This window comes from Rattus norvegicus, chromosome 3 (genome assembly GCF_021556685.1).
Source record: "Rattus norvegicus strain SHRSP/BbbUtx chromosome 3, alternate assembly SHRSP_T2T, whole genome shotgun sequence".
Lineage (NCBI taxonomy): Eukaryota > Metazoa > Chordata > Mammalia > Rodentia > Muridae > Rattus > Rattus norvegicus.
Window position 1 is genome coordinate 55,186,656 of NC_141536.1, and position 13,165 is coordinate 55,199,820.

Here is a 13,165-nt window from a genome sequence, read left to right on the forward strand (position 1 = left end):
AATTCCAGGGGTTGGGGGGTTGGGGGGGTGAGGGGAGGATGGGGGCGGGGCAGGAGGAGAATGGGAGGGTAGTAACTGAATCCCAAGAGTCACGGCTGCCTTTTCTTTCCATATAGGCCCACAGAGGCTATCATGCAATGCTAATTATGTGGCACTAGAACAGCTCTACTGCGAAGTATTCGAGTACTCTCATCTTGGCCCTTCCTTTTCTCTCAAGTGGGCTAATGGGAGGGTAATATTATAGGCGTTCCTTTTCTTTCTTTTCCGGCTTTTATGAAAGAAGGCATAGCACAATATATCGAAAAGATCTTTCTATTTGAGACTCTTCTTTTAATGGGCTCTTTATTCTAATGATAATTATACCTTTATCTTTCAAAAGCTGATGTTTCCTACCTAAAGCATCCCCCCCCTCAAATATCCCATTAAAAAGTCTGCAAAGAATAGGAGAGAAGAAAGGCTTAGGTATCAATTCCAAACAGTGATTGAAACCTCCCAAAATAATTATAGCTTATATCTTCAGCAAAGATTATCTGGCGTGGCTTACCCCGTAATCTAATTTCAGGAAAGAACGCTTTATTTCAACAGTGATCTACGTCAACACGAATGCCTTCTCTCTCCCAGGTCTTAGCAAGAAATTGAAATGAATGTTCTTTATGGAATCAGTGACATCAAAAGTGTACAGCTTTCCTGTGCTGTGTCAAACAGAGCCCACCCCTCCATGGTACTTTCCTCCCTTAAGGAGTGTAGCTATTGTTTAATCCATGCACTTAGAAACAGCAACTGGGACCTCTCAATGCAATGATAGATTAAGGCAAGCATACTTTTTAAAGATTGGTGACAAGTTCTTTCTTAAGGACTGGTGACAAGTAGTTTCAGTTTTCTTAAGGACAGCGATGTAAATCGAATGTCTTATTTTAAGTAGGCTTTCTTCCCCACCGAGCTGGAAGACCCAGGGAGCACCCACTAACCATGACTACACACGAAAAAGGGAAAGGAGGAAGTCACAACTTACATGGGCTTTAGTTGTGATGTGACGAGACATTTAGTTATAAATGCCCACTTTTTGGATAACTCTGACAGAAAGCTGTAACTTCAACGTCTAATAGGGATGCAGGAAAGAAAACAATGGTTCTTTCAAGAGCTACCAGAGCATGTTAATGGGAAATAACTCTTATCTATAAATTCGTCTTTTTTATCTCAGTACATTGATGAAAAAGTATCATCTTGAATATTTTATAGTTTCGTAGGGAAGATGTGCATCTATTTTTCTTGACTTTTAATATAGCAATAAAAAGCTATTTCTAAGCTTGTGTGTATGTATGTGTTATCTGTTTGTCCTGGAGTAGTGGGTATAATCATTCCTTAATTTTCTTTTCCATAATCTACTTTTTCATTGTTTTTCAATTGTTTTTTTGGGGGGGGTGTTTTTGTTTTTTCTTTTACTTCTTCTATTGAAAATGCTATAAGCTTTTCCCATATACCCTGAGTGCTAGTCTTTCTCCAGTGCTAGAAGTTCCGAGACTGTCAAACCCCACAGCTTGTACCCTTCCACACAGAATCTGAGTTGGAGCCCATGGCAGTGTGGAAGTGCGCTGCAGATCATGCAGATAAAAGTCACAGACAAGTCTGTCCAAAGCACAGCCTGTTAAATAACTTCCAATGGTAACTTTAAAAACATTTTTATGTTTAATTATGTGTGTGCCTTGGTTTGGTTCCTAAGACCAATGGATTACTTTTGGGTAATCTGGGTGGGGCTATGAGCCATTATAATTATTGATGCTACTGAACAAAATTTAGAGAGCCCAAGATTAGAAGAAAATCTGTTGAACTTTATCCCATATCTTTACTCTGGCTGCCATCGCTCCTTCCTGATGTGACAAGGTCTCTTGCCATTTCCTTTCCGACCAGTGACTACGTGTTAATTATTTACTTCCGGGCAGTCATCTACAAGAGCAGTACGCACTCTTAGTGGCCGAGCCATTCCTTCAGTTCCCCGTTGCCTGGGTCATTTCAAAATGGATTCCTATTGGCTGCCTTTCCCTTCATAGTGGACGTCATGTAGCTATTTCTTACTCTATCTACCAGGTTTTTATCTTGCATTTTGATATTTGTGAATAGAGTCTTGAAAAGATTCTAGGTTCTTCTGTAAAGTCTTAACTGCCTTAATAGACAGTTAGCAAGCACTGGCTGTACTCTCTTGTTCTTACTTTTGGACGGGTTGCTTGGAGTCTGTCTTAATGTGTGTTGTAGAAGAGTCAAGCAGAGTTTATGTGAAGAATTTAAAGCTCTTCTTGTAATGTCAATTTTGATTTGTCAGTTTGACTGGATTGAGAGATACCTAGGAAACACATTTCCGGGTGTGCCTCCGAGGGTGTTACCAAAAATGATTGCCTGTGGGTCAGCGAACTGAGTGGGGAAGGCTCATTCTGAACATGACTGGCACCCTTCAGTAGGCCAGGACCCTGGATGGAACAGAACGTGGATGACAGAGAAAGGTTGCTCATGAGAACACACATGACCCTCCTGGAGCAGGTGTGTGACTCGCTGACAGTTCAGCAGAAACACCAGACTCAGACACTTCAGCCGGTGAATGTAGGTTCGCACCAACACCTTCCCCCTCCCCAGGAGCATCCAGGTCCTCGGCTTCAGGTCCCACTATGACATTGCTCTCTTTTTCTGAGGCTTCCTCATTTTCAGACTGAGCAGCTATTGATCCCGTCAGCTCTCCTGTCTCAAGAAGGGACAATCCAGCTCCGGGTTGTGTCAGCCAGTCTTATAAATGCCCTCTAAATTAAATGTACGCTCAGTGACTCCTCAAACGTCCCCTTGGATACTGTCCTTCCTGAGTCTCACACCACTTCTGAGCTGCTGTGATCACGTGGGATTCTACCCTTTCGCTTTTAAAGCCCATAGAAGCCTTGTCTATGGTTGTTAACTTCCGTGACCACTTCCCAGTATGTTTCAGTCTTCACGGAAGTTCCCCTCCCCCCTTATTTTGTTTAGTTTTCATTATAACTGTTTATGACAGTCTTTGTGTGTAGCCCAGATGGTCCAACAACCTTATATCCCCAACCTTCCAAGTGCTGGGATGATTACAGCATGGCTGTGTGTGTGTGTGTGTGTGTGTGTGTGTGTGTGTGTGTGTACAGCTATGTATACGTGTGTATGGATGTATTGGGGGTTGGAGTGATAGCACACTGGGTAAAGGCCTTGCTGATGACCTGAGTTTGATACCCAGAGACGACAGTTTTTTGCTATTCCCTTGTCTGTTTCTACCTTATAATGAAAGTCAAACTCTCACCTGATCCTGCAGGATGTTTAAGGTGGGCATGTTTTCTCCAGCATCTAGTTGGATGAGAATTAAACTTACCTGGGTAATAAACCAGGTCTGTAGTTCAGCTAGAAGTTAGAGGGTCACCTTGAGCAAGGCTGTCTGGACCAGCTTTTAGACAAGGATCAACATGGTGGAAGGTTTCGACCAACTCCAGGTGGCCAGGTGTCCTCTGCCCACCACATGCAAGAGAGAGAGAGCACGTGTTGCGTGCGCACAAACACACACACACACACACACACACACACACACACACACACACACACACACACACCCATGCACATCTCACCTAGATATAATGATGTAATATTTTTTAATATCCATAGTTTTGGATTGGGTTGTTCTGTGGGACAGTTATATCAGCAGAAGTCACGCCTTCATTATGAAAAACCAGGCCCATATCTGGTACTTTTAATTGCCAGCATGTAACTGAACTCTCCGAGATGGAAAATACAATATTTCTGTCTCATTTATTTGAACAGAGTTTTTTTCTTATATCTATCTTTATTGTTTCCAATTACACGTCCACATGTGTGTATGGAGAAAAGGTTTGTGCACACGAATGCAGGAGGCCAGAAGCATTAGATACCCTCGATTTGAAGTAATTGTGAGCTGCCTGATGTGGGCGCTAGGAACTGAACTTGGGTCCTCAACAAGAGCTCACTGCTCACTCCTAGTTGCTGAACCATTTCTCTAGCCCCGAGGCCTTCTTGTTTAACTGCTGCAGAAGGATTGTGTTGCTTTGCTTGAAGAAAATGCCTGGAAGCCAGGGTAGGGAGTCAGGTGTCCTGCCTTGTCACTGTCTGCCTTGCTCTTCTGAGACAGAGTTTCTCACAACCTGGATCTAGGTGGATGGATATTCCCTTGTGGCCGACCCCCACAACACTGGGGCTGTAGGCACTCGAATTGTCACACTGTTTGTCAAGTGGTGCTAGGATGCAAAACAATGGCAAGGAGTCTTGCCCAGTAGGCCATAGCATGGCAAACAGAATCATCTAAGTACTGGTCAGGCTTAGGACAAATCTCTGCCTTCAAATACTGTAATTGCAATCAGCTCAGAATCTGGTAGGCATACTCAAAGATCCCACCCCACTTCCTCTATCTTGCTAAGGTCAACTTGCCCTCTGGCATTCAGATCCTTAGCCATGCTCTAGGAAAAGCTTCCCCGGGCTCTGCCTCTCATTTGATCTGGGTAAAATGTTATTCCTCAGAGTCATAGAAACCAGATCCCACCATTACCCAGACTTATCAGAGTAGATTTATCATGGCTCCATGTTTCTCCTCCCCTGATTCTACACTTGTTGAGATTTGAACTTGCATACTTACAAATAAACATACATACAGTCAGCTAGACGTTTGCTGTGCATGAATGATTAACAACGGTAGCTAGACTACCGTTGCAAGAGAGGCAGGGAGTAAAAGGGAGAAAAACTAGTGCGCGGCAGCCAGAGCTGGCTCTGGAGTGGAGAGCGAGCTGTGGGAGTGGCCCTAAGGTTAACTAACTCCTTTCTGCCTGTGTCTTTCCCTGGTCTCTTGGCCTTCTCATGTTTCTGTGTCTCAGCCTCTACTTTTTCCCCTACTGAAGGTCATTCTATTTAAGGTGTATGCAGAGCTGGGGGAAGCAACCTCAATACTGAAATCTCTCTCTCTCTCTTCCTTACACACACATACATAATTAGCAGTATAATACAACAAATAATTAATGAAGACTGTTAACTTTGGATCAGAGTAAGATAATAGAAGTTTTAAATGTCCCTATTATATCTATATTTTTTTATAATTAATGCTACTGCTCTGTTTTGAGCTAGAGTCTCACTGTGTGGCCTAAGTGGGCCTCAAACTCGTGACCCTCAGGCCTCTGCTTCCTAAACGCTGGGTTTACAGGTAAACACTTCAACATCTTAATTTGTTGATTACTTCTATGCTACAAAAAAAAAAATCACAAGCACTTTACTAGGTACTGTCGAACATTCACCTGTCTCATTGACGTGATCTCAGTCTTTGTCTCGTCTAATTTTATAAGGAAGAGGAGAGAATATTTTTTGAGAGGAAGCAATGCTTTCTTTTTTTTTTATATTTATTTATTCTATGTATGTGAGTACACTGTCACTGTCTTTAGACACACCAGAAGAGGGCATCTGATCCCATTACAGATGGTTGTGAGCCACCATGTGGTTGCTGGGAATTGAACTCAGGACCTCTGGAAGAGCAGTCGGTGCTCTTAACCGCTGAGCCATCTCTCCAGCCCGCAATGCTTTCTTAAGATCAGGAAAAAGGACTCATAGCACCTGACTTGGTCAGACACCAGCCTAGCCCCGGGGACAGCCTTCTTGCAGACAGATGGATTAGTTGCCAGGTCCCCAGAGGCATAAACATTCATAAGCTCCCAAATCTGATACCAAATACTGAAACCTAGAAGACACAACATCATGGGAACGGGCGGAGCAGAAAGATGTGGACTCTTGTCAGGATGCTATGCTTAAAATGGCCTAGAAGAGGAACTGAGAGCAAGTCACTCAACTTCTTTGATCTCTTCAAAACTAGGCCCTTCATTATCCATTTAGCAGTTAGTTCTTGAGGATCCACCATGTGCACAACTTGGCTTACAGTCACTCAACTAGGCTCATGCTAGAATACTAACGTCACACATTATGGACCCCTGCCATTTCTTTCCTTAAATACAGAATGATCCAGAGTTCTCATAGCCTATGAGCACAGTGGTAACTGTGTTCTTCAGAGACCTCAGGAATGTCAGGGGATCTTAAGAAGGTCGACCAGGGAGGTCATAACAGAATAAAGATAAGCTTTTGTCCGGTGTGTGAGCTTGGAATCTCAGAAGCAAGAGGATTGCCACGAGTTTGAGATCAGCCTGGGCAACAGAGTGAGACCGGGTCTCAACCCTCTTACTCTCCCAAAGAAGAAACAAGAAAGTAGTTCTTTAAAGAAAGGACTGAACAGGGGATGGGGAGAAAGCCCAGCTGTCATGTACATGACCTGAGTTCAATTCTAGCATCCTTGTGAGACAGCTCACAGCTGACTGTGACTCCTGCTCCAGGGCTTCTAAGGCACCTGCAGGCATGTGCACAAACTCCCTGCCCCCAGACGGGCAGTGTGCTGACTGCCACCCAGACATGCATGCCTAAACATTACTAGAAATGATACAAATGCATCTCTTTTATAAAGAAAGAAAAGATGAGCCAGAAAAGACAACACTGGGCCTTGAACGGTTTGGAGAAAGGAGATGAATGAACTCTGAGCAAAGGCCTGGGAGATAATCACAGTTCAGGGCTTTGGAAACACTCTGCTCTGAAGTACAATTCATCACTCTTCACTTGAAACGAAGTAACAATTATGAGTTTGCAATCCCTGCTACTGAGGGAGAGCGTGAACTGAGGGACTTTATTCCTGAAGATTTGGCACTGTGCACAGGCTGTGACAAAGGTGGGGTCTTTTTAGCTGGGATCAAGAGAGGCTTCTGTTTGGCTCCGTGCAAAATGCCACAGGAGTTTAAACGCAGACAGAAAGGATACAATGGTGTCAGGGGTAGCTATTTTTATGCTTCTCAGAAGAAAAGATATCTCTACATTTTGCCAAGCACGACGGTTTGCTGTGTGCTGTCTCTGGAATATTCTCATTTGATTATGCTTCCTGATTGCACCGTGACAGTTTTGTGAACTCAATTGCTGTCCCTCATTGTGTGACAAAGTGCTCACCAGGGTGATTCAAGGACTGTCAGCAGCATGTAGAGCACATGCTCACATAAGGTCATGACCTCATCACTTATGTGAACCGGCATGCATGCAGCCTGGATGAAGAGTATCTAAAAACCCTGATGACAGCCCCCCAAACATCTTTGCTCAAAATCTGGTAAGCACTCTCTTTTTGTGAGAGACCCAGGAACTCAACGTCATCACATGTCAGAGACCCCCTGACGTTGTCCCGGGGCTGGTCAGGTGAAAAGGTCGCTGTGTGTAGACAGGAATATACAGATTTTCATGGCAATCCAAAGCCACGTATTCCTGACCATTGTGACAGTTTGATTTATTACACAAATACAGCAAAGTAAATTCATACTTGGCTATGTAAAAATAAATAAAATGCCTGATGTCTTCTTTTCTTGTATCGAAAGAGGAATGTTCAATTGGGATCATAACTAATATATCATAGTGTTTCAGTGCCTTTGAGATTGTGTGTTACATACTCTATAGTTAAATATTTACAGCTCAATCCGTCACTTTATGGCCTTAAGCCTGATTTTACCGACTGATGTAGAAACTTCAGGAATCTCTCTAAGGGGCAGCTCCATCTGTAATGTGGAGCTGAAGTAACTGAAGCCTCAAAACCTAGGGATTGGCAGGGGAAATGGGTTTGTTTACAGTTTTGGCAAAATCTGAAAAGAAAGAAATTCCATCTCCGCCTTGCCTGGGGCCTCATCATGATTTGCAGAACAGTGAAACAAAAGCCGGGAGATGTGCAAGCGCACGTTAGCCAGGACCCTGGCGAGCATCAGGATGAAGCTAAGTCCTGTCCCTCCTCTGTCTTCATGAGCCCCAAGGCTAGTCTGTCCCCACCCACGACACAGAGTTTCCCGGAAAAATTATAATCCCAAGAATCTCGTTGCAAGCCTACTTTATAAAATGCAACCGTGCCAGATGCCCATCAACAGAGAATGGGATAATGGGAATGTGGCACGTACGGAAAATGAATATTATTCAGGTATAGAGAAAATGAAATTATGACATTGGTAGGAAATATGGATATCAAACAAGGTGACACAGACTCTTGAAAAGAGAAAACCTTCATGTTCTCCTTCATGTGCTGATCTTAGCTCAGAATGTGCACATGTATGTGTGTAAACAGGTGTAACTGTGGGCATAGTACACGATTTAGGAAGACGGTGGAGTAGGTGAGAGGGTAGGGGGGAACAAAGAGGAAAGGACACACAGGAAAGAATCTGTAAAGCTAGCTTTTTCTAGTTTCAACTCCATTCTTCTTTCATCGTTTTGGATACTGGAGTAGCAGGAACTAATTGTGCATCCTTAGGAGACTCTAGCATGGTTGGGCTGAAGAGTTGGCTCAGCAATTAAGAATATTTGTTGCTCTTGCAGAGGGTCTGATTCCCAGCATCCACACAATGGCTTACAACCATCTGTAACTCCAGTCCCAGGGGACCCAGGCCTTCCCTGACCCCCTCAGGCACCAGACGGGCATGTGGTGCTTGTTTATGTGTAAGGAAAAGAGGAAGTGAGGTCCTGAGGGAACGCACACGTGAGCATGGCCATGCCAAGGACCTAGCCTCGGGCCCAGAGGAACAAAGAAAAGCCATTCCATCTGATCCACGTGTGGATGTTGACAGTATGTGGAGAAATGTCCACCACAGCTTATTCTCCCCAGATATTTATGGCCTGCAGACAGTTCCCTGACAGAGATTGCTCCTACCAAGATTAGCTAAATCTGTCTGTCTCCTTAATCCGTAAACCCTGCATCCCTGCTTATCTGTATGCAATAGCTTTGCCTCCCTGTTCAGCTGTAAGCAACAATCCTCTCTCTCTCTAGTCTACTGTGTATAGCAAACAAGCTGAATCCCACTGCACCCTATCCCAGCTTTCCTGTCTGTCTGTCTGTCTGTCTGCGTGCCTGCCTGCCTGCCTATCCACCTTTCCTTCATTCTCTCTTCGCCCTAGTCAGATCTGCCCCTGGAACCACGCTGGATGTGGCTTATATACACGCACATATGATGCAATAAAAACAGTACACATGGGGCTGGGGATTTAGCTCAGTGGTAGAGCGCTTGCCTAGGAAGCGCAAGGCCCTGGGTTTGGTCCCCAGCTCCGAAAAAAAGAACCAAAAAAAAAAAAACCAAAACAAAACAAAACAGTACACATACAATAGAATAAATAAATGGTTTTAAATTTTAAAAAGAATCTAAAGATGGCCGGGGGGTGGCGCATGCCTTTAATCCCAGAACTCAGCAGGCAGAAGCAGGAGTATTCTCTGTGGGTTCAAGGCCAGCCTGGTCTACAGAGTGAGCTCCAGAATAGCCAAGGCTATAGAGAAACCCTATCTCAAACAGCAGCAAAAGTCTAATATTCCTTTGAGGCAGTGATTTTGAAAGTTGGCTTTTCTTTCTTAATTCCGTTGCCCATCAGGGCAATATAAATTAGACTTGACCACCCACTGAACACATTTGTCACGTGACTCATTTAGAAAAGATTTTTTTAAAACATTAGTTTGTTTTGAGGAAGGGACTTTATAACCAGAAAATGTTTTGTTTTGTTTTCTTTTGTTTAAAACAATATTAAGCCAGGCAGTGGTGGCACACGCCCTTAATCCCAGCACTTGGGAGGCAGAGTCAGGTGGATCTTTGAATTTGAGGCCAGCCTGGTCTGTAAAGCAAGTTTTAGGATAGCCAGAGCTACATAGAGAAAACCTGTCTTAAAACAAACCCCCCCACAAAACCAACTATGTTAAATCACAATCACTCTATTATGATGCTACTTAATGGTGTTGCTATATATGAACTAAAATATGGTTGTTAAAATAAATAACAACTTTATTATTTTTTAAATGGGCCTTCGAATCCTTTGATGTCTCTCCCATCAAGAAGTAGGATCTACAGACCACAAGAAGAAGCCCACCCAACACTGCCTGCCCGGCCAGAGACGAGAGGCGGAATGGCGCAGAGACTTAGAATAGAAACAAATACAACTGTCAAAAAAATAAAAAAGTCACTGAAATGAAATGTAATGATCGTCTGCTATACTCATAGATCAGTGCCTAGCACAACTGCCATCAGAGAGGCTTCATTAGCAAGTGACGGAAACAGATCTAGAGACCCACAGCAGAAACAGGCAGAGTTCGAGGAATCCTGCAGAAGGAGGGGAGGAAGGATTGTAGGAATCGGGGAGACAAGAACACAAGAACACCTACAGAATCAACTAACCAGGGCTCTCAGGGGCTTATAGAGACTGAACTGCCAAACATGGAGCTTGCATGGATCTAACCTAGGCTCTTTGTCTATAGTCGTATACCTTGGTGTTCTTGTGGGACTTCTAACAAAAGGAGCTGGTACTCTCTCTGACTCCTTTGCTTGCTTTTGGGACCTTTGAACTCCTACTGAGTTGCCTCATCCAGCCTTAATGTCTGGGGGGAGGTGCCTAGCCTTATTGCAACTTGATATACCATGTTTAATGGATATCCCTGGGAGGCCTGCCCTTTTCTGAAGGGAAGTGTGTTATCTGTGCCCTGGACTACTCGCCTCCTGACCCCACCTGCCCTTGGGGCTTGGAGGTGAAGTGACACAGTCAGTGTCACAGACCCCCAGAGCAGGTGAGAAATGTCACAGACCCCCAGAGCAGGTGAGAAATGCCACAGCAAGCTTTCTGAATACTGCTACAAGTTTCTTTAATACCCTCCACCCCATTGACCCCAAGAACGCATCTCTTCTAAACAGGAGTTCCTGATTGGCTGGCATTGTCTGCACCAGCAATCTTTGGTCTCTCAGGCAGTCCTCAATTAGGTCCTCCTGCAGGAGATGCTTAAGCGGCTGCACCGCCCACAACATTTACATAGAAGCAGCCTTCAGTCCCTGCTCCATGAGTGGATGGGGAGAGAGTAAGCAGGCAGTGGGGGGGGGGGGTTGGGGGATGGGGGGGGTTGGGGGGTGGGGGGGGTGGTGTCGGGGTGGGGAGGGTGAAGTGGGGGCGGCGTGTTGTAGAGGGAGGAACACTATGGTCCAGATGTAATTTATGAGAGAAGAAATGAATTAAAAAGATAATAAAAACCCTTTAAGATGAAGTAATCCCTTGCCCCTTAAAGGTGGGCCGAATGTAGCAATTCACTTGTAAAGAACGAGGGGCGCAGCTCTAGACTGTACGTGCTGGTTAGTTTTAACTCTCAGTTTACACAGTTTGGAACCTAGAATTCCCTGGACAGGGAGTTTCGATGAATTATCTAGATTAAGTTGCTCTGTGAATATGGCGTGTAAGGGGTTTTCTTAACTGGGCAAAGGGAGGCGGGTAGGCACACCCAAGTATGGATGGCACCGTATCATGGGCAAGACCCTGGATTAGATGGAGAGAGTGTGCTCCAGTCTATCAGACACGCATTGACGGCTGTTCTTGATTCTGAATGCAGCCCATTCCTTCAAGCTCCTGTTGTTGTGACTTTGATGGATGGACAACAAACCAGGAACTACCAGCTAAAATAAACTTTCTCCCTTAATTTGCTTTTATCAGGGCATTTTATTATAATAGCATCAAAGTAAACAAAGATACTATGTAACTTCTTTGTATTAATGCTGTTTCTGTTCTATGAGACAGGGTCTCTCTCTATGTAGCCTGGGCTGGCCTTGAACTCAGGCTCTCAAACACAATGCAATCCTCTATCCTCAACCTCGAAAGTGCTAGGATTACCGGCCCCCAACACCAAATCCAGAAATACTGTGCTAATTCACCACTTTATCATTTGGTGAAACCAAATTGAATAGCAGCTGCCCGGAACAGTCATGGCTGGTGTATGGCAGCAGTTCCAGATGAGTACCCAGATCTCTGCTGGCATTGCCACTGATCCGTGTGCGTTTTCACACTATCCTATCTCTGACCACCTCAGCTGAGGAGAGAACAGGAAGGAGGCTCTTCACATTCTTCCCAGCCTATAGATTAATAAGCAGATAAATGTGACTGTTTCGAGTTATTTTAACCATAACAAAAACTGAAAATGTGACAGTGGCTTCAGGACTAGGTGGAGGGTACAAGTTAGAAGATCTTTAAGTGTTATTGAAAGCTTCATTGCTTATTATTATTATTATTATTATTATTATTATTATTATTATTATTGTGTGTGTGTGTGCGTGCGCTTGAGTGCAGTACATTTGTGTGCCACATGTGTGCAGTACCCTCGGAAGCCAGAAGAGGGCGACAGATTCCCTGGAACTGCTGTCCCAGGGCTACTGTGAGCCCTTTGCAGTGGGTGCTGAGAACTGAACTTGGTCCTCTGGAAGAGCAACCGGTGTTCTTATTTCAAGCCGTACCTCTGGCCTCATTGTTCTTGACTTATTGGTTAGGGATTCCTGTACGGAAATGCCACAGAAACAGGGCCACAGAAGTTTGGCAACATTGTTACCTATGGTCAGGAGAATGAAATGATGGCCTGCCTGAGGGATTGTTTCAGCCTGGGATGGGAGGTACTGCCTGGTCTCTGCCTGTAGGAAAATGGAGGAGGAAGGAGATAAACTGAGGAGGGAGCCGTTTTCCACAGCAATGAAACAGCATCGAGGGAAGCAAAGCCAGAGTGCTGCCAGGCAAGTCAAAGCTTTAACCACATAACTGCCGACTGCCTAGTGTTCAAGGCTGGCCTCATAGACCTTTCCAGCAGACAAGAGGCCTGCAAACCTTAAGGGAGCCCCATCGAAGCTTCACCGGATTCTAAGAGAGAAGGAAGGGTGTGTATTTTGCCCAACAGAATTGGTTAGAAATCAGTTCCTAAGAAGTCTATGGTTTTAGTTTTCTTTTCTTTTTTTTTTTTTTTTAAAGATTTATTTATTGTATGTGAGTACACTGTTGCTATCTTCAGACACACAATAAGAGGATATCAGATCCCATTACAGATAGTTGTGAGTCACCATGTGGTTGCTGGAAATTGAACTCAGGACCTCTGGAAGAGCAGTCAATGCTCTTAACCACTGAGCCATCTCTCCACCCCAGTTTTAGTTTTCTTTTTTTTTTTTTTTTTTTTTTGGTTCTTTTTTTCGGAGCTGAGGACCGAACCCAGGGCCTTGCGCTTCCTAGGTAAGCGCTCTACCACTGAGCTAAATCCCCAGCCCCAGTTTTAGTT